We start from the raw sequence: 18,708 nt of genomic DNA, 5'->3' as shown, positions 1-18,708 counted from the left end.
TTAGAGTTAGGGTCAGTGGTTAGGGTTAAGTTTAGGTTTAGGGTTAGAGTTAGGTTTAGGGTTAGTTTTAGTTTGGGTTAGGATTAGGCTATGAATGAAGTTAGGGTAGGTTTAGGGTTATGGTTAGGGTGAAATTTTGTTTAAGGGTGAGGGTTCGGTTTAGGGTTAGGTTTAGAGTTAGGGTTGTGGTTAGGGTTAGGTTTAGGGTTAAGGTTAAGTTTAGGCTAAGGATTAGGGTTAGAGTTAGGGTTAGGTGTTAGTGTTTCGGTTAGCTTTAGCATAGGGTTGTATTTAGGGTTAAGTTTAGGGTTAGGGTAAGAGTTAGAGTTACATTTACCGTTAAGGTGAGGGTTTTGGGTAAGTGTTACGGTTAGGGTTAGGGTTAGGGCTACGGTTAGGGTTAGAGTTAGGGTTAGGGGTAAGGGTTAGGTTTAAGTTTATGGTAGGCTTAAAGATAGGGTTAAGCTTAGGTGAGGGTTAGGGTCAGGGTTAGGATTAGAATTAGGTTTAGGGCGAGGATTAGGGTCAGAGTTATTGTAAGGGTTAGGTTTAGGGTTACAGGTGGGCCAAGGTTAAGGTGAGGGTTAGGTTTAGGGGTAGGGTTAGGGTTAAAGTTAGGGTTAACTTTAGGTTAGGGATAGGGTGAAGTCTAACATAGGGTGAGGGTTAGGGTTATGGCTAAGGTTTGGGTTTGTTTTCAGGTTAGTGTTAAGGTTATGTTTCGGGTTAGGGTTAAGTTTAGGGGTTGTGTTGAGTTTTAGTGTTAGGGTTAGATTTTAGGTTAGTGTTTAGTGTTATGGCTAGGGTTAGGGTTAGGGTTGTGTTAGGCACTGTGGTTGGGGTGAGGGTTAGGTTTAGGGTTAGGGTTGGGTAGGGTTAGGATTATGGATATGGTACGGTGTTAGGGGTTAGAGGTGTAGTTTAGGGTTAGGGTTTGGGTTTGTGTGAGGGTTCCGGTTAGGCTTTGTGGTTCCGGTCATGGTTAGGGTTGGTTGAGGGTTGGGGTTAGGTTTATGATTAGGTTTCGGTTAGTGTTACAGTTAGGGTTAAGGTTTTGGTTAGGCTTTGGTGTTGGGGTTAGGGTTAGGTTTATCGTTAGGGTCAGGGGTTTCAGGTTAGTGTTAGGGTTAGGGTTTCGGATAGCATTAGGGTTAGGGTTGCGGGATTCGGTTAGGGTTTAGGGTGAGGGTTACCGTTAGTTTTATGCTTAAGCTGAGGGTTTAGGGTAAGTGTTATGATTAGGGTTAGAGTCAGAGTTAGGGTTAGGTCTACGGTTAGGGTTAGGTGTAGGGTAAGATTTAGGTTTAGGTCCAAGTTGAGGGTTAGAGTTAGTGTTCTATTTAGGGTCAAGGTTAGAGTTAGGGTTTGGGTAAGGGATAGGCTTAGAGTTAGGGAAAGTGTTAGGGGTTCGTGTGAGGGTTAGTGTTAGGTTTACATTAAGCTGATGTTTTAGGGTGTTATGGTTAGGGTTAGAGTTAGGGTTAGGTTTAGGGTTAGGGCTAGAGTTAGGGGAGAGTTAAGGGTTAGGTTTAGTTTTAGGGTTAGGGTTAGGCTTAGGTTTAAGGTGAAGTTTAGGATAAGGATGAGGGTTCGAGTTAGGATTAGGCGTTTGGGTTAAGGTTAGGGTTAGGTTTAGGGTTAGGCTTAGCGATAGGGTTAGGTGTTTGGGTTAACGTTAGGGTCAGGTTTAGGGTTAGGGCTAGGGCTAGGGCTAGGGTGAAGTTTATGGGTGAGGGTTGTGCTTTGGTTTAGCGTTAGGGGTTAGGGTTAGGGTTAATGTTAGGAGTAAGTGTAGGGTTAAGTTTAGTTTTAGAGTGAGGGTTAGGGTTGGTTTGGGGGTTAAGTCACGGTTAGGTTAAGGGCTAGGTTAAGGTTGGAGATAGGGTTAGGTTAAGGGTTGGGTTAGGTTTAGATGTTAGGGTGAGGGTGAGTGCTAGGTTTCCATTTAAGCTGAGTGTGTAGGGTAAGTTTTAGGGTTAGGATTAGAGTTAAAGTTAGGGTCATGGTTAGGGTTAAGTTTCGGGTTAGGGTTAGGTTTATGGTTAGGATTAGGGTTAGGGTCAGGGTTAGGGGGAGATTTAGCGTTATGTTTAGTTTTAGCGTTAGGGTTTGGGTGAAGTTGATGTTAAGCGCGAGGGTTAGGGTTAGGGGTTAGAGTTCAGGTTAGGTTCAGGGTTAGGGTTAGGGTTAGGTTTAGGTTTGGGGTTAGGGTTAGGTTTAGTGTTAGTGTTAGTTTTGCTTAGGGTTAGGGTTTGAATGAATTTAGGGTAGGTTTAGGGTTATGGTTAGGGTGAAATTTTGGTTAAGGGTCAGGGTTCCGCTTAGGGTTAGGGTTAGAGTTAGGGTCAGTGGTTAGGGTTAAGTTTAGGTTTAGGGTTAGAGTTAGGTTTAGGGTTAGTTTTAGTTTGGGTTAGGATTAGGCTATGAATGAAGTTAGGGTAGGTTTAGGGTTATGGTTAGGGTGAAATTTTGTTTAAGGGTGAGGGTTCGGTTTAGGGTTAGGTTTAGAGTTAGGATTGTGGTTAGGGTTAGGTTTAGGGTTAAGGTTAAGTTTAGGCTAAGGATTAGGGTTAGAGTTAGGGTTAGGTGTTAGTGTTTCGGTTAGCTTTAGCATAGGGTTGTATTTAGGGTTAAGTTTAGGGTTAGGGTAAGAGTTAGAGTTACATTTACCGTTAAGGTGAGGGTTTTGGGTAAGTGTCACGGTTAGGGTTAGGGTTAGGGCTATGGTTAGGGTTAGAGTTAGGGTTAGGGGTAAGGGTTAGGTTTAAGTTTATGGTAGGCTTAAAGATAGGGTTAAGCTTAGGTGAGGGTTAGGGTCAGGGTTAGGATTAGAATTAGGTTTAGGGCGAGGATTAGGGTCAGAGTTATTGTAAGGGTTAGGTTTAGGGTTACAGGTGGGCCAAGGTTAAGGTTAGGGTTAAGTTTAGGGGTAGGGTTAGGGTTAAAGTTAGGGTTAACTTTAGGTTAGGGATAGGGTGAAGTCTAACATAGGGTGAGGGTTAGGGTTATGGCTAAGGTTTGGGTTTGTTTTCAGGTTAGTGTTAAGGTTATGTTTCGGATTAGGGTTAAGTTTAGGGGTTGTGTTGAGTTTTAGTGTTAGGGTTAGATTTTAGGTTAGTGTTTAGTGTTATGGCTAGGGTTAGGGTTAGGGTTGTGTTAGGCACTGTGGTTGGGGTGAGGGTTAGGTTTAGGGTTAGGGTTGGGTAGGGTTAGGATTATGGATATGGTACGGTGTTAGGGGTTAGAGGTGTAGTTTAGGGTTAGGGTTTGGGTTTCTGTGAGGGTTCCGGTTAGGCTTTGTGGTTCCGGTCATGGTTAGGGTTGGTTTAGGGTTGGGGTTAGGTTTATGATTAGGTTTCGGTTAGTGTTACAGTTAGGGTTAAGGATTTTGTTAGGCTTTGGTGTTGGGGTTAGGGTTAGGTTTATCTTTAGGGTCCGGGGTTTCAGGTTAGTGTTAGGGTTAGGGTTTCGGATAGCATTAGGGTTAGGGTTGCAGGATTCGGTTAGGGTTTAGGGTGAGGGTTACCGTTAGTTTTATGCTTAAGCTGAGGGTTTAGGGTAAGTGTTATGATTAGGGTTAGAGTCAGAGTTAGGGTTAGGTCTACGGTTAGGGTTAGGTGTAGGGTAAGATTTAGGTTTAGGTCCAAGTTGAGGGTTAGAGTTAGTGTTCTATTTAGGGTCAAGGTTAGAGTTAGGGTTTGGGTAAGGGATAGGCTTAGAGTTAGGGAAAGTGTTAGGGGTTCGTGTGAGGGTTAGTGTTAGGTTTACGTTAAGCTGATGTTTTAGGGTGTTATGGTTAGGGTTAGAGTTAGGGTTAGGTTTAGGGTTAGGGCTAGAGTTAGGGGAGAGTTAAGGGTTAGGTTTAGTTTTAGGGTTAGGGTTAGGCTTAGGTTTAAGGGGAAGTTTAGGTTAAGGATGAGGGTTCGAGTTAGGATTAGGCGTTTGGGTTAAGGTTAGGGTTAGGTTTAGGGTTAGGCTTAGCGATAGGGTTAGGTGTTTGGGTTAACGTTAGGGTCAGGTTTAGGGTTAGGGCTAGGGCTAGGGCTAGGGTGAAGTTTATGGGTGAGGGTTGTGCTTTGGTTTAGCGTTAGGGGTTAGGGTTAGGGTTAATGTTAGGAGTAAGTGTAGGGTTAAGTTTAGTTTTAGAGTGAGGGTTAGGGTTGGTTTGGGGGTTAAGTCACGGTTAGGTTAAGGGCTAGGTTAAGGTTAGAGATAGGGTTAGGTTAAGGGTTGGGTTAGGTTCAGATGTTAGGGTGAGGGTGAGTGCTAGGTTTCCATTTAAGCTGAGTGTGTAGGGTAAGTTTTAGGGTTAGGATTAGAGTTAAAGTTAGGGTCATGGTTAGGGTTAAGTTTCGGGTTAGGGTTAGGTTTATGGTTAGGATTAGGGTTAGGGTCAGGGTTAGGGGGAGATTTAGCGTTATGTTTAGTTTTAGCGTTAGGGTTTGGGTGAAGTTGATGTTAAGCGCGAGGGTTAGGGTTAGGGGTTAGGGTTCAGGTTAGGTTCAGGGTTAGGGTTAGGGTTAGGTTTAGGTTTGGGGTTAGGGTTAGGTTTAGTGTTAGTGTTAGTTTTGCTTAGGGTTAGGGTTTGAATGAATTTAGGGTAGGTTTAGGGTTATGGTTAGGGTGAAATTTTGGTTAAGGGTCAGGGTTCCGCTTAGGGTTAGGGTTAGAGTTAGGGTCAGTGGTTAGGGTTAAGTTTAGGTTTAGGGTTAGAGTTAGGTTTAGGGTTAGTTTTAGTTTGGGTTAGGATTAGGCTATGAATGAAGTTAGGGTAGGTTTAGGGTTATGGTTAGGGTGAAATTTTGTTTAAGGGTGAGGGTTCGGTTTAGGGTTAGGTTTAGAGTTAGGGTTGTGGTTAGGGTTAGGTTTAGGGTTAAGGTTAAGTTTAGGCTAAGGATTAGGGTTAGAGTTAGGGTTAGGTGTTAGTGTTTCGGTTAGCTTTAGCATAGGGTTGTATTTAGGGTTAAGTTTAGGGTTAGGGTAAGAGTTAGAGTTACATTTACCGTTAAGGTGAGGGTTTTGGGTAAGTGTTACGGTTAGGGTTAGGGTTAGGGCTACGGTTAGGGTTAGAGTTAGGGTTAGGGGTAAGGGTTAGGTTTAAGTTTATGGTAGGCTTAAAGATAGGGTTAAGCTTAGGTGAGGGTTAGGGTCAGGGTTAGGATTAGAATTAGGTTTAGGGCGAGGATTAGGGTCAGAGTTATTGTAAGGGTTAGGTTTAGGGTTACAGGTGGGCCAAGGTTAAGGTGAGGGTTAGGTTTAGGGGTAGGGTTAGGGTTAAAGTTAGGGTTAACTTTAGGTTAGGGATAGGGTGAAGTCTAACATAGGGTGAGGGTTAGGGTTATGGCTAAGGTTTGGGTTTGTTTTCAGGTTAGTGTTAAGGTTATGTTTCGGGTTAGGGTTAAGTTTAGGGGTTGTGTTGAGTTTTAGTGTTAGGGTTAGATTTTAGGTTAGTGTTTAGTGTTATGGCTAGGGTTAGGGTTAGGGTTGTGTTAGGCACTGTGGTTGGGGTGAGGGTTAGGTTTAGGGTTAGGGTTGGGTAGGGTTAGGATTATGGATATGGTACGGTGTTAGGGGTTAGAGGTGTAGTTTAGGGTTAGGGTTTGGGTTTGTGTGAGGGTTCCGGTTAGGCTTTGTGGTTCCGGTCATGGTTAGGGTTGGTTGAGGGTTGGGGTTAGGTTTATGATTAGGTTTCGGTTAGTGTTACAGTTAGGGTTAAGGTTTTGGTTAGGCTTTGGTGTTGGGGTTAGGGTTAGGTTTATCGTTAGGGTCAGGGGTTTCAGGTTAGTGTTAGGGTTAGGGTTTCGGATAGCATTAGGGTTAGGGTTGCGGGATTCGGTTAGGGTTTAGGGTGAGGGTTACCGTTAGTTTTATGCTTAAGCTGAGGGTTTAGGGTAAGTGTTATGATTAGGGTTAGAGTCAGAGTTAGGGTTAGGTCTACGGTTAGGGTTAGGTGTAGGGTAAGATTTAGGTTTAGGTCCAAGTTGAGGGTTAGAGTTAGTGTTCTATTTAGGGTCAAGGTTAGAGTTAGGGTTTGGGTAAGGGATAGGCTTAGAGTTAGGGAAAGTGTTAGGGGTTCGTGTGAGGGTTAGTGTTAGGTTTACATTAAGCTGATGTTTTAGGGTGTTATGGTTAGGGTTAGAGTTAGGGTTAGGTTTAGGGTTAGGGCTAGAGTTAGGGGAGAGTTAAGGGTTAGGTTTAGTTTTAGGGTTAGGGTTAGGCTTAGGTTTAAGGGGAAGTTTAGGTTAAGGATGAGGGTTCGAGTTAGGATTAGGCGTTTGGGTTAAGGTTAGGGTTAGGTTTAGGGTTAGGCTTAGCGATAGGGTTAGGTGTTTGGGTTAACGTTAGGGTCAGGTTTAGGGTTAGGGCTAGGGCTAGGGCTAGGGTGAAGTTTATGGGTGAGGGTTGTGCTTTGGTTTAGCGTTAGGGGTTAGGGTTAGGGTTAATGTTAGGAGTAAGTGTAGGGTTAAGTTTAGTTTTAGAGTGAGGGTTAGGGTTGGTTTGGGGGTTAAGTCACGGTTAGGTTAAGGGCTAGGTTAAGGTTGGAGATAGGGTTAGGTTAAGGGTTGGGTTAGGTTTAGATGTTAGGGTGAGGGTGAGTGCTAGGTTTCCATTTAAGCTGAGTGTGTAGGGTAAGTTTTAGGGTTAGGATTAGAGTTAAAGTTAGGGTCATGGTTAGGGTTAAGTTTCGGGTTAGGGTTAGGTTTATGGTTAGGATTAGGGTTAGGGTCAGGGTTAGGGGGAGATTTAGCGTTATGTTTAGTTTTAGCGTTAGGGTTTGGGTGAAGTTGATGTTAAGCGCGAGGGTTAGGGTTAGGGGTTAGGGTTCAGGTTAGGTTCAGGGTTAGGGTTAGGGTTAGGTTTAGGTTTGGGGTTAGGGTTAGGTTTAGTGTTAGTGTTAGTTTTGCTTAGGGTTAGGGTTTGAATGAATTTAGGGTAGGTTTAGGGTTATGGTTAGGGTGAAATTTTGGTTAAGGGTCAGGGTTCCGCTTAGGGTTAGGGTTAGAGTTAGGGTCAGTGGTTAGGGTTAAGTTTAGGTTTAGGGTTAGAGTTAGGTTTAGGGTTAGTTTTAGTTTGGGTTAGGATTAGGCTATGAATGAAGTTAGGGTAGGTTTAGGGTTATGGTTAGGGTGAAATTTTGTTTAAGGGTGAGGGTTCGGTTTAGGGTTAGGTTTAGAGTTAGGGTTGTGGTTAGGGTTAGGTTTAGGGTTAAGGTTAAGTTTAGGCTAAGGATTAGGGTTAGAGTTAGGGTTAGGTGTTAGTGTTTCGGTTAGCTTTAGCATAGGGTTGTATTTAGGGTTAAGTTTAGGGTTAGGGTAAGAGTTAGAGTTACATTTACCGTTAAGGTGAGGGTTTTGGGTAAGTGTCACGGTTAGGGTTAGGGTTAGGGCTACGGTTAGGGTTAGAGTTAGGGTTAGGGGTAAGGGTTAGGTTTAAGTTTATGGTAGGCTTAAAGATAGGGTTAAGCTTAGGTGAGGGTTAGGGTCAGGGTTAGGATTAGAATTAGGTTTAGGGCGAGGATTAGGGTCAGAGTTATTGTAAGGGTTAGGTTTAGGGTTACAGGTGGGCCAAGGTTAAGGTTAGGGTTAAGTTTAGGGGTAGGGTTAGGGTTAAAGTTAGGGTTAACTTTAGGTTAGGGATAGGGTGAAGTCTAACATAGGGTGAGGGTTAGGGTTATGGCTAAGGTTTGGGTTTGTTTTCAGGTTAGTGTTAAGGTTATGTTTCGGATTAGGGTTAAGTTTAGGGGTTGTGTTGAGTTTTAGTGTTAGGGTTAGATTTTAGGTTAGTGTTTAGTGTTATGGCTAGGGTTAGGGTTAGGGTTGTGTTAGGCACTGTGGTTGGGGTGAGGGTTAGGTTTAGGGTTAGGGTTGGGTAGGGTTAGGATTATGGATATGGTACGGTGTTAGGGGTTAGAGGTGTAGTTTAGGGTTAGGGTTTGGGTTTCTGTGAGGGTTCCGGTTAGGCTTTGTGGTTCCGGTCATGGTTAGGGTTGGTTTAGGGTTGGGGTTAGGTTTATGATTAGGTTTCGGTTAGTGTTACAGTTAGGGTTAAGGATTTTGTTAGGCTTTGGTGTTGGGGTTAGGGTTAGGTTTATCTTTAGGGTCCGGGGTTTCAGGTTAGTGTTAGGGTTAGGGTTTCGGATAGCATTAGGGTTAGGGTTGCAGGATTCGGTTAGGGTTTAGGGTGAGGGTTACCGTTAGTTTTATGCTTAAGCTGAGGGTTTAGGGTAAGTGTTATGATTAGGGTTAGAGTCAGAGTTAGGGTTAGGTCTACGGTTAGGGTTAGGTGTAGGGTAAGATTTAGGTTTAGGTCCAAGTTGAGGGTTAGTGTTCTATTTAGGGTCAAGGTTAGAGTTAGGGTTTGGGTAAGGGATAGGCTTAGAGTTAGGGAAAGTGTTAGGGGTTCGTGTGAGGGTTAGTGTTAGGTTTACGTTAAGCTGATGTTTTAGGGTGTTATGGTTAGGGTTAGAGTTAGGGTTAGGTTTAGGGTTAGGGCTAGAGTTAGGGGAGAGTTAAGGGTTAGGTTTAGTTTTAGGGTTAGGGTTAGGCTTAGGTTTAAGGGGAAGTTTAGGTTAAGGATGAGGGTTCGAGTTAGGATTAGGCGTTTGGGTTAAGGTTAGGGTTAGGTTTAGGGTTAGGCTTAGCGATAGGGTTAGGTGTTTGGGTTAACGTTAGGGTCAGGTTTAGGGTTAGGGCTAGGGCTAGGGCTAGGGTGAAGTTTATGGGTGAGGGTTGTGCTTTGGTTTAGCGTTAGGGGTTAGGGTTAGGGTTAATGTTAGGAGTAAGTGTAGGGTTAAGTTTAGTTTTAGAGTGAGGGTTAGGGTTGGTTTGGGGGTTAAGTCACGGTTAGGTTAAGGGCTAGGTTAAGGTTAGAGATAGGGTTAGGTTAAGGGTTGGGTTAGGTTCAGATGTTAGGGTGAGGGTGAGTGCTAGGTTTCCATTTAAGCTGAGTGTGTAGGGTAAGTTTTAGGGTTAGGATTAGAGTTAAAGTTAGGGTCATGGTTAGGGTTAAGTTTAGGGTTAGGGTTAGGTTTATGGTTAGGATTAGGGTTAGGGTCAGGGTTAGGGGGAGATTTAGCGTTATGTTTAGTTTTAGCGTTAGGGTTTGGGTGAAGTTGATGTTAAGCGCGAGGGTTAGGGTTAGGGGTTAGGGTTCAGGTTAGGTTCAGGGTTAGGGTTAGGGTTAGGTTTAGGTTTGGGGTTAGGGTTAGGTTTAGTGTTAGTGTTAGTTTTGCTTAGGGTTAGGGTTTGAATGAATTTAGGGTAGGTTTAGGGTTATGGTTAGGGTGAAATTTTGGTTAAGGGTCAGGGTTCCGCTTAGGGTTAGGGTTAGAGTTAGGGTCAGTGGTTAGGGTTAAGTTTAGGTTTAGGGTTAGAGTTAGGTTTAGGGTTAGTTTTAGTTTGGGTTAGGATTAGGCTATGAATGAAGTTAGGGTAGGTTTAGGGTTATGGTTAGGGTGAAATTTTGTTTAAGGGTGAGGGTTCGGTTTAGGGTTAGGTTTAGAGTTAGGGTTGTGGTTAGGGTTAGGTTTAGGGTTAAGGTTAAGTTTAGGCTAAGGATTAGGGTTAGAGTTAGGGTTAGGTGTTAGTGTTTCGGTTAGCTTTAGCATAGGGTTGTATTTAGGGTTAAGTTTAGGGTTAGGGTAAGAGTTAGAGTTACATTTACCGTTAAGGTGAGGGTTTTGGGTAAGTGTTACGGTTAGGGTTAGGGTTAGGGCTACGGTTAGGGTTAGAGTTAGGGTTAGGGGTAAGGGTTAGGTTTAAGTTTATGGTAGGCTTAAAGATAGGGTTAAGCTTAGGTGAGGGTTAGGGTCAGGGTTAGGATTAGAATTAGGTTTAGGGCGAGGATTAGGGTCAGAGTTATTGTAAGGGTTAGGTTTAGGGTTACAGGTGGGCCAAGGTTAAGGTGAGGGTTAGGTTTAGGGGTAGGGTTAGGGTTAAAGTTAGGGTTAACTTTAGGTTAGGGATAGGGTGAAGTCTAACATAGGGTGAGGGTTAGGGTTATGGCTAAGGTTTGGGTTTGTTTTCAGGTTAGTGTTAAGGTTATGTTTCGGGTTAGGGTTAAGTTTAGGGGTTGTGTTGAGTTTTAGTGTTAGGGTTAGATTTTAGGTTAGTGTTTAGTGTTATGGCTAGGGTTAGGGTTAGGGTTGTGTTAGGCACTGTGGTTGGGGTGAGGGTTAGGTTTAGGGTTAGGGTTGGGTAGGGTTAGGATTATGGATATGGTACGGTGTTAGGGGTTAGAGGTGTAGTTTAGGGTTAGGGTTTGGGTTTGTGTGAGGGTTCCGGTTAGGCTTTGTGGTTCCGGTCATGGTTAGGGTTGGTTGAGGGTTGGGGTTAGGTTTATGATTAGGTTTCGGTTAGTGTTACAGTTAGGGTTAAGGTTTTGGTTAGGCTTTGGTGTTGGGGTTAGGGTTAGGTTTATCGTTAGGGTCAGGGGTTTCAGGTTAGTGTTAGGGTTAGGGTTTCGGATAGCATTAGGGTTAGGGTTGCGGGATTCGGTTAGGGTTTAGGGTGAGGGTTACCGTTAGTTTTATGCTTAAGCTGAGGGTTTAGGGTAAGTGTTATGATTAGGGTTAGAGTCAGAGTTAGGGTTAGGTCTACGGTTAGGGTTAGGTGTAGGGTAAGATTTAGGTTTAGGTCCAAGTTGAGGGTTAGAGTTAGTGTTCTATTTAGGGTCAAGGTTAGAGTTAGGGTTTGGGTAAGGGATAGGCTTAGAGTTAGGGAAAGTGTTAGGGGTTCGTGTGAGGGTTAGTGTTAGGTTTACATTAAGCTGATGTTTTAGGGTGTTATGGTTAGGGTTAGAGTTAGGGTTAGGTTTAGGGTTAGGGCTAGAGTTAGGGGAGAGTTAAGGGTTAGGTTTAGTTTTAGGGTTAGGGTTAGGCTTAGGTTTAAGGGGAAGTTTAGGTTAAGGATGAGGGTTCGAGTTAGGATTAGGCGTTTGGGTTAAGGTTAGGGTTAGGTTTAGGGTTAGGCTTAGCGATAGGGTTAGGTGTTTGGGTTAACGTTAGGGTCAGGTTTAGGGTTAGGGCTAGGGCTAGGGCTAGGGTGAAGTTTATGGGTGAGGGTTGTGCTTTGGTTTAGCGTTAGGGATTAGGGTTAGGGTTAATGTTAGGAGTAAGTGTAGGGTTAAGTTTAGTTTTAGAGTGAGGGTTAGGGTTGGTTTGGGGGTTAAGTCACGGTTAGGTTAAGGGCTAGGTTAAGGTTGGAGATAGGGTTAGGTTAAGGGTTGGGTTAGGTTTAGATGTTAGGGTGAGGGTGAGTGCTAGGTTTCCATTTAAGCTGAGTGTGTAGGGTAAGTTTTAGGGTTAGGATTAGAGTTAAAGTTAGGGTCATGGTTAGGGTTAAGTTTCGGGTTAGGGTTAGGTTTATGGTTAGGATTAGGGTTAGGGTCAGGGTTAGGGGGAGATTTAGCGTTATGTTTAGTTTTAGCGTTAGGGTTTGGGTGAAGTTGATGTTAAGCGCGAGGGTTAGGGTTAGGGGTTAGGGTTCAGGTTAGGTTCAGGGTTAGGGTTAGGGTTAGGTTTAGGTTTGGGGTTAGGGTTAGGTTTAGTGTTAGTGTTAGTTTTGCTTAGGGTTAGGGTTTGAATGAATTTAGGGTAGGTTTAGGGTTATGGTTAGGGTGAAATTTTGGTTAAGGGTCAGGGTTCCGCTTAGGGTTAGGGTTAGAGTTAGGGTCAGTGGTTAGGGTTAAGTTTAGGTTTAGGGTTAGAGTTAGGTTTAGGGTTAGTTTTAGTTTGGGTTAGGATTAGGCTATGAATGAAGTTAGGGTAGGTTTAGGGTTATGGTTAGGGTGAAATTTTGTTTAAGGGTGAGGGTTCGGTTTAGGGTTAGGTTTAGAGTTAGGGTTGTGGTTACGGTTAGGTTTAGGGTTAAGGTTAAGTTTAGGCTAAGGATTACGGTTAGAGTTAGGGTTAGGTGTTAGTGTTTTGGTTAGCTTTTGCATAGGGTTGTATTTAGGGTTAAGTTTAGGGTTAGGGTAAGAGTTAGAGTTACATTTACCGTTAAGGTGAGGGTTTTGGGTAAGTGTTACGGTTAAGGTTAGGGTTAGGGCTACGGTTAGGGTTAGAGTTAGGGTTAGGGGTGAGGGTTAGGTTTAAGTTTATGGTAGGCTTAAAGATAGGGTTAAGCTTAGGTGAGGGTTAGGGTCAGGGTTAGGATTAGAATTAGGTTTAGGGCGAGGATTAGGGTCAGAGTTATTGTAAGGGTTAGGTTTAGGGTTACAGGTGGGCCAAGGTTAAGGTTAGGGTTAGGGTTAGGGTTAGGGTTAAAGTTAGGGTTAACTTTAGGTTAGGGATAGGGTGAAGTCTAACATAGGGTGAGGGTTAGGGTTATGGCTAAGGTTTGGGTTTGTTTTCAGGTTAGTGTTAAGGTTATGTTTCGGGTTAGGGTTAAGTTTAGGGGTTGTGTTGAGTTTTAGTGTTAGGGTTAGATTTTAGGTTAGTGTTTAGTGTTATGGCTAGGGTTAGGGTTAGGGTTGTGTTAGGCACTGTGGTTGGGGTGAGGGTTAGGTTTAGGGTTAGGGTTGGGTAGGGTTAGGATTATGGATATGGTACGGTGTTAGGGGTTAGAGGTGTAGTTTAGGGTTAGGGTTTGGGTTTGTGTGAGGGTTCCGGTTAGGCTTTGTGGTTCCGGTCATGGTTAGGGTTGGTTGAGGGTTGGGGTTAGGTTTATGATTAGGTTTCGGTTAGTGTTACAGTTAGGGTTAAGGTTTTGGTTAGGCTTTGGTGTTGGGGTTAGGGTTAGGTTTATCGTTAGGGTCAGGGGTTTCAGGTTAGTGTTAGGGTTAGGGTTTCGGATAGCGTTAGGGTTAGGGTTGCGGGATTCGGTTAGGGTTTAGGGTGAGGGTTACCGTTAGTTTTATGCTTAAGCTGAGGGTTTAGGGTAAGTGTTATGATTAGGGTTAGAGTCAGAGTTAGGGTTAGGTCTACGGTTAGGGTTAGGTGTAGGGTAAGATTTAGGTTTAGGTCCAAGTTGAGGGTTAGAGTTAGTGTTCTATTTAGGGTCAAGGTTAGAGTTAGGGTTTGGGTAAGGGATAGGCTTAGAGTTAGGGAAAGTGTTAGGGGTTCGTGTGAGGGTTAGTGTTAGGTTTACATTAAGCTGATGTTTTAGGGTGTTATGGTTAGGGTTAGAGTTAGGGTTAGGTTTAGGGTTAGGGCTAGAGTTAGGGGAGAGTTAAGGGTTAGGTTTAGTTTTAGGGTTAGGGTTAGGCTTAGGTTTAAGGGGAAGTTTAGGTTAAGGATGAGGGTTCGAGTTAGGATTAGGCGTTTGGGTTAAGGTTAGGGTTAGGTTTAGGGTTAGGCTTAGCGATAGGGTTAGGTGTTTGGGTTAACGTTAGGGTCAGGTTTAGGGTTAGGGCTAGGGCTAGGGCTAGGGTGAAGTTTATGGGTGAGGGTTGTGCTTTGGTTTAGCGTTAGGGATTAGGGTTAGGGTTAATGTTAGGAGTAAGTGTAGGGTTAAGTTTAGTTTTAGAGTGAGGGTTAGGGTTGGTTTGGGGGTTAAGTCACGGTTAGGTTAAGGGCTAGGTTAAGGTTGGAGATAGGGTTAGGTTAGGTTTAGATGTTAGGGTGAGGGTGAGTGCTAGGTTTCCATTTAAGCTGAGTGTGTAGGGTAAGTTTTAGGGTTAGGATTAGAGTTAAAGTTAGGGTCATGGTTAGGGTTAAGTTTCGGGTTAGGGTTAGGTTTATGGTTAGGATTAGGGTTAGGGTCAGGGTTAGGGGGAGATTTAGCGTTATGTTTAGTTTTAGCGTTAGGGTTTGGGTGAAGTTGATGTTAAGCGCGAGGGTTAGGGTTAGGGGTTAGGGTTCAGGTTAGGTTCAGGGTTAGGGTTAGGGTTAGGTTTAGGTTTGGGGTTAGGGTTAGGTTTAGTGTTAGTGTTAGTTTTGCTTAGGGTTAGGGTTTGAATGAATTTAGGGTAGGTTTAGGGTTATGGTTAGGGTGAAATTTTGCTTAAGGGTCAGGGTTCCGCTTAGGGTTAGGGTTAGAGTTAGGGTCAGTGGTTAGGGTTAAGTTTAGGTTTAGGGTTAGAGTTAGGTTTAGGGTTAGTTTTAGTTTGGGTTAGGATTAGGCTATGAATGAAGTTAGGGTAGGTTTAGGGTTATGGTTAGGGTGAAATTTTGTTTAAGGGTGAGGGTTCGGTTTAGGGTTAGGTTTAGAGTTAGGGTTGTGGTTACGGTTAGGTTTAGGGTTAAGGTTAAGTTTAGGCTAAGGATTACGGTTAGAGTTAGGGTTAGGTGTTAGTGTTTCGGTTAGCTTTAGCATAGGGTTGTATTTAGGGTTAAGTTTAGGGTTAGGGTAAGAGTTAGAGTTACATTTACCGTTAAGGTGAGGGTTTTGGGTAAGTGTTACGGTTAAGGTTAGGGTTAGGGCTATGGTTAGGGTTAGAGTTAGGGTTAGGGGTGAGGGTTAGGTTTAAGTTTATGGTAGGCTTAAAGATAGGGTTAAGCTTAGGTGAGGGTTAGGGTCAGGGTTAGGATTAGAATTAGGTTTAGGGCGAGGATTAGGGTCAGAGTTATTGTAAGGGTTAGGTTTAGGGTTACAGGTGGGCCAAGGTTAAGGTTAGGGTTAGGGGTAGGGTTAGGGTTAAAGTTAGGGTTAACTTTAGGTTAGGGATAGGGTGAAGTCTAACATAGGGTGAGGGTTAGGGTTATGGCTAAGGTTTGGGTTTGTTTTCAGGTTAGTGTTAAGGTTATGTTTCGGGTTAGGGTTAAGTTTAGGGGTTGTGTTGAGTTTTAGTGTTAGGGTTAGATTTTAGGTTAGTGTTTAGTGTTATGGCTAGGGTTAGGGTTAGGGTTGTGTTAGGCACTGTGGTTGGGGTGAGGGTTAGGTTTAGGGTTAGGGTTGGGTAGGGTTAGGATTATGGATATGGTACGGTGTTAGGGGTTAGAGGTGTAGTTTAGGGTTAGGGTTTGGGTTTGTGTGAGGGTTCCGGTTAGGCTTTGTGGTTCCGGTCATGGTTAGGGTTGGTTGAGGGTTGGGGTTAGGTTTATGATTAGGTTTCGGTTAGTGTTACAGTTAGGGTTAAGGTTTTGGTTAGGCTTTGGTGTTGGGGTTAGGGTTAGGTTTATCGTTAGGGTCAGGGGTTTCAGGTTAGTGTTAGGGTTAGGGTTTCGGATAGCGTTAGGGTTAGGGTTGCGGGATTCGGTTAGGGTTTAGGGTGAGGGTTACCGTTAGTTTTATGCTTAAGCTGAGGGTTTAGGGTAAGTGTTATGATTAGGGTTAGAGTCAGAGTTAGGGTTAGGTCTACGGTTAGGGTTAGGTGTAGGGTAAGATTTAGGTTTAGGTCCAAGTTGAGGGTTAGAGTTAGTGTTCTATTTAGGGTCAAGGTTAGAGTTAGGGTTTGGGTAAGGGATAGGCTTAGAGTTAGGGAAAGTGTTAGGGGTTCGTGTGAGGGTTAGTGTTAGGTTTACATTAAGCTGATGTTTTAGGGTGTTATGGTTAGGGTTAGAGTTAGGGTTAGGTTTAGGGTTAGGGCTAGAGTTAGGGGAGAGTTAAGGGTTAGGTTTAGTTTTAGGGTTAGGGTTAGGCTTAGGTTTAAGGGGAAGTTTAGGTTAAGGATGAGGGTTCGAGTTAGGATTAGGCGTTTGGGTTAAGGTTAGGGTTAGGTTTAGGGTTAGGCTTAGCGATAGGGTTAGGTGTTTGGGTTAACGTTAGGGTCAGGTTTAGGGTTAGGGCTAGGGCTAGGGCTAGGGTGAAGTTTATGGGTGAGGGTTGTGCTTTGGTTTAGCGTTAGGGATTAGGGTTAGGGTTAATGTTAGGAGTAAGTGTAGGGTTAAGTTTAGTTTTAGAGTGAGGGTTAGGGTTGGTTTGGGGGTTAAGTCACGGTTAGGTTAAGGGCTAGGTTAAGGTTGGAGATAGGGTTAGGTTAAGGGTTGGGTTAGGTTTAGATGTTAGGGTGAGGGTGAGTGCTAGGTTTCCATTTAAGCTGAGTGTGTAGGGTAAGTTTTAGGGTTAGGATTAGAGTTAAAGTTAGGGTCATGGTTAGGGTTAAGTTTCGGGTTAGGGTTAGGTTTATGGTTAGGATTAGGGTTAGGGTCAGGGTTAGGGGGAGATTTAGCGTTATGTTTAGTTTTAGCGTTAGGGTTTGGGTGAAGTTGATGTTAAGCGCGAGGGTTAGGGTTAGGGGTCAGGGTTCAGGTTAGGTTCAGGGTTAGGGTTAGGGTTAGGTTTAGGTTTGGGGTTAGGGTTAGGTTTAGTGTTAGTGTTAGTTTTGCTTAGGGTTAGGGTTTGAATGAATTTAGGGTAGGTTTAGGGTTATGGTTAGGGTGAAATGTTGGTTAAGGGTCAGGGTTCCGCTTAGGGTTAGGGTTAGAGTTAGGGTCAGTGGTTAGGGTTAAGTTTAGGTTTAGGGTTAGAGTTAGGTTTAGGGTTAGTTTTAGTTTGGGTTAGGATTAGGCTATGAATGAAGTTAGGGTAGGTTTAGGGTTATGGTTAGGGTGAAATTTTGTTTAAGGGTGAGGGTTCGGTTTAGGGTTAGGTTTAGAGTTAGGGTTGTGGTTACGGTTAGGTTTAGGGTTAAGGTTAAGTTTAGGCTAAGGATTACGGTTAGAGTTAGGGTTAGGTGTTAGTGTTTCGGTTAGCTTTAGCATAGGGTTGTATTTAGGGTTAAGTTTAGGGTTAGGGTAAGAGTTAGAGTTACATTTACCGTTAAGGTGAGGGTTTTGGGTAAGTGTTACGGTTAAGGTTAGGGTTAGGGCTACGGTTAGGGTTAGAGTTAGGGTTAGGGGTGAGGGTTAGGTTTAAGTTTATGGTAGGCTTAAAGATAGGGTTAAGCTTAGGTGAGGGTTAGGGTCAGGGTTAGGATTAGAATTAGGTTTAGGGCGAGGATTAGGGTCAGAGTTATTGTAAGGGTTAGGTTTAGGGTTACAGGTGGGCCAAGGTTAAGGTTAGGGTTAGGGGTAGGGTTAGGGTTAAAGTTAGGGTTAACTTTAGGTTAGGGATAGGGTGAAGTCTAACATAGGGTGAGGGTTAGGGTTATGGCTAAGGTTTGGGTTTGTTTTCAGGTTAGTGTTAAGGTTATGTTTCGGGTTAGGGTTAAGTTTAGGGGTTGTGTTGAGTTTTAGTGTTAGGGTTAGATTTTAGGTTAGTGTTTAGTGTTATGGCTAGGGTTAGGGTTAGGGTTGTGTTAGGCACTGTGGTTGGGGTGAGGGTTAGGTTTAGGGTTAGGGTTGGGTAGGGTTAGGATTATGGATATGGTACGGTGTTAGGGGTTAGAGGTGTAGTTTAGGGTTAGGGTTTGGGTTTGTGTGAGGGTTCCGGTTAGGCTTTGTGGTTCCGGTCATGGTTAGGGTTGGTTGAGGGTTGGGGTTAGGTTTATGATTAGGTTTTGGTTAGTGTTACAGTTAGGGTTAAGGTTTTGGTTAGGCTTTGGTGTTGGGGTTAGGGTTAGGTTTATCGTTAGGGTCAGGGGTTTCAGGTTAGTGTTAGGGTTAGGGTTTCGGATAGCATTAGGGTTAGGGTTGCGGGATTCGGTTAGGGTTTAGGGTGAGGGTTACCGTTAGTTTTATGCTTAAGCTGAGGGTTTAGGGTAAGTGTTATGATTAGGGTTAGAGTCAGAGTTAGGGTTAGGTCTACGGTTAGGGTTAGGTGTAGGGTAAGATTTAGGTTTAGGTCCAAGTTGAGGGTTAGAGTTAGTGTTCTATTTAGGGTCAAGGTTAGAGTTAGGGTTTGGGTAAGGGATAGGCTTAGAGTTAGGGAAAGTGTTAGGGGTTCGTGTGAGGGTTAGTGTTAGGTTTACATTAAGCTGATGTTTTAGGGTGTTATGGTTAGGGTTAGAGTTAGGGTTAGGTTTAGGGTTAGGGCTAGAGTTAGGGGAGAGTTAAGGGTTAGGTTTAGTTTTAGGGTTAGGGTTAGGCTTAGGTTTAAGGGGAAGTTTAGGTTAAGGATGAGGGTTCGAGTTAGGATTAGGCGTTTGGGTTAAGGTTAGGGTTAGGTTTAGGGTTAGGCTTAGCGATAGGGTTAGGTGTTTGGGTTAACGTTAGGGTCAGGTTTAGGGTTAGGGCTAGGGCTAGGGCTAGGGTGAAGTTTATGGGTGAGGGTTGTGCTTTGGTTTAGCGTTAGGGGTTAGGGTTAGGGTTAATGTTAGGAGTAAGTGTAGGGTTAAGTTTAGTTTTAGAGTGAGGGTTAGGGTTGGTTTGGGGGTTAAGTCACGGTTAGGTTAAGGGCTAGGTTAAGGTTGGAGATAGGGTTAGGTTAAGGGTTGGGTTAGGTTTAGATGTTAGGGTGAGGGTGAGTGCTAGGTTTCCATTTAAGCTGAGTGTGTAGGGTAAGTTTTAGGGTTAGGATTAGAGTTAAAGTTAGGGTCATGGTTAGGGTTAAGTTTCGGGTTAGGGTTAGGTTTATGGTTAGGATTAGGGTTAGGGTCAGGGTTAGGGGGAGATTTAGCGTTATGTTTAGTTTTAGCGTTAGGGTTTGGGTGAAGTTGATGTTAAGCGCGAGGGTTAGGGTTAGGGGTTAGGGTTCAGGTTAGGTTCAGGGTTAGGGTTAGGGTTAGGTTTAGGTTTGGGGTTAGGGTTAGGTTTAGTGTTAGTGTTAGTTTTGCTTAGGGTTAGGGTTTGAATGAATTTAGGGTAGGTTTAGGGTTATGGTTAGGGTGAAATGTTGGTTAAGGGTCAGGGTTCCGCTTAGGGTTAGGGTTAGAGTTAGGGTCAGTGGTTAGGGTTAAGTTTAGGTTTAGGGTTAGAGTTAGGTTTAGGGTTAGTTTTAGTTTGGGTTA

The sequence above is a fragment of the Loxodonta africana genome, chromosome 26 (genome assembly GCF_030014295.1).
Source record: "Loxodonta africana isolate mLoxAfr1 chromosome 26, mLoxAfr1.hap2, whole genome shotgun sequence".
Lineage (NCBI taxonomy): Eukaryota > Metazoa > Chordata > Mammalia > Proboscidea > Elephantidae > Loxodonta > Loxodonta africana.
Note: the sequence above shows the minus strand (reverse complement) of the source record.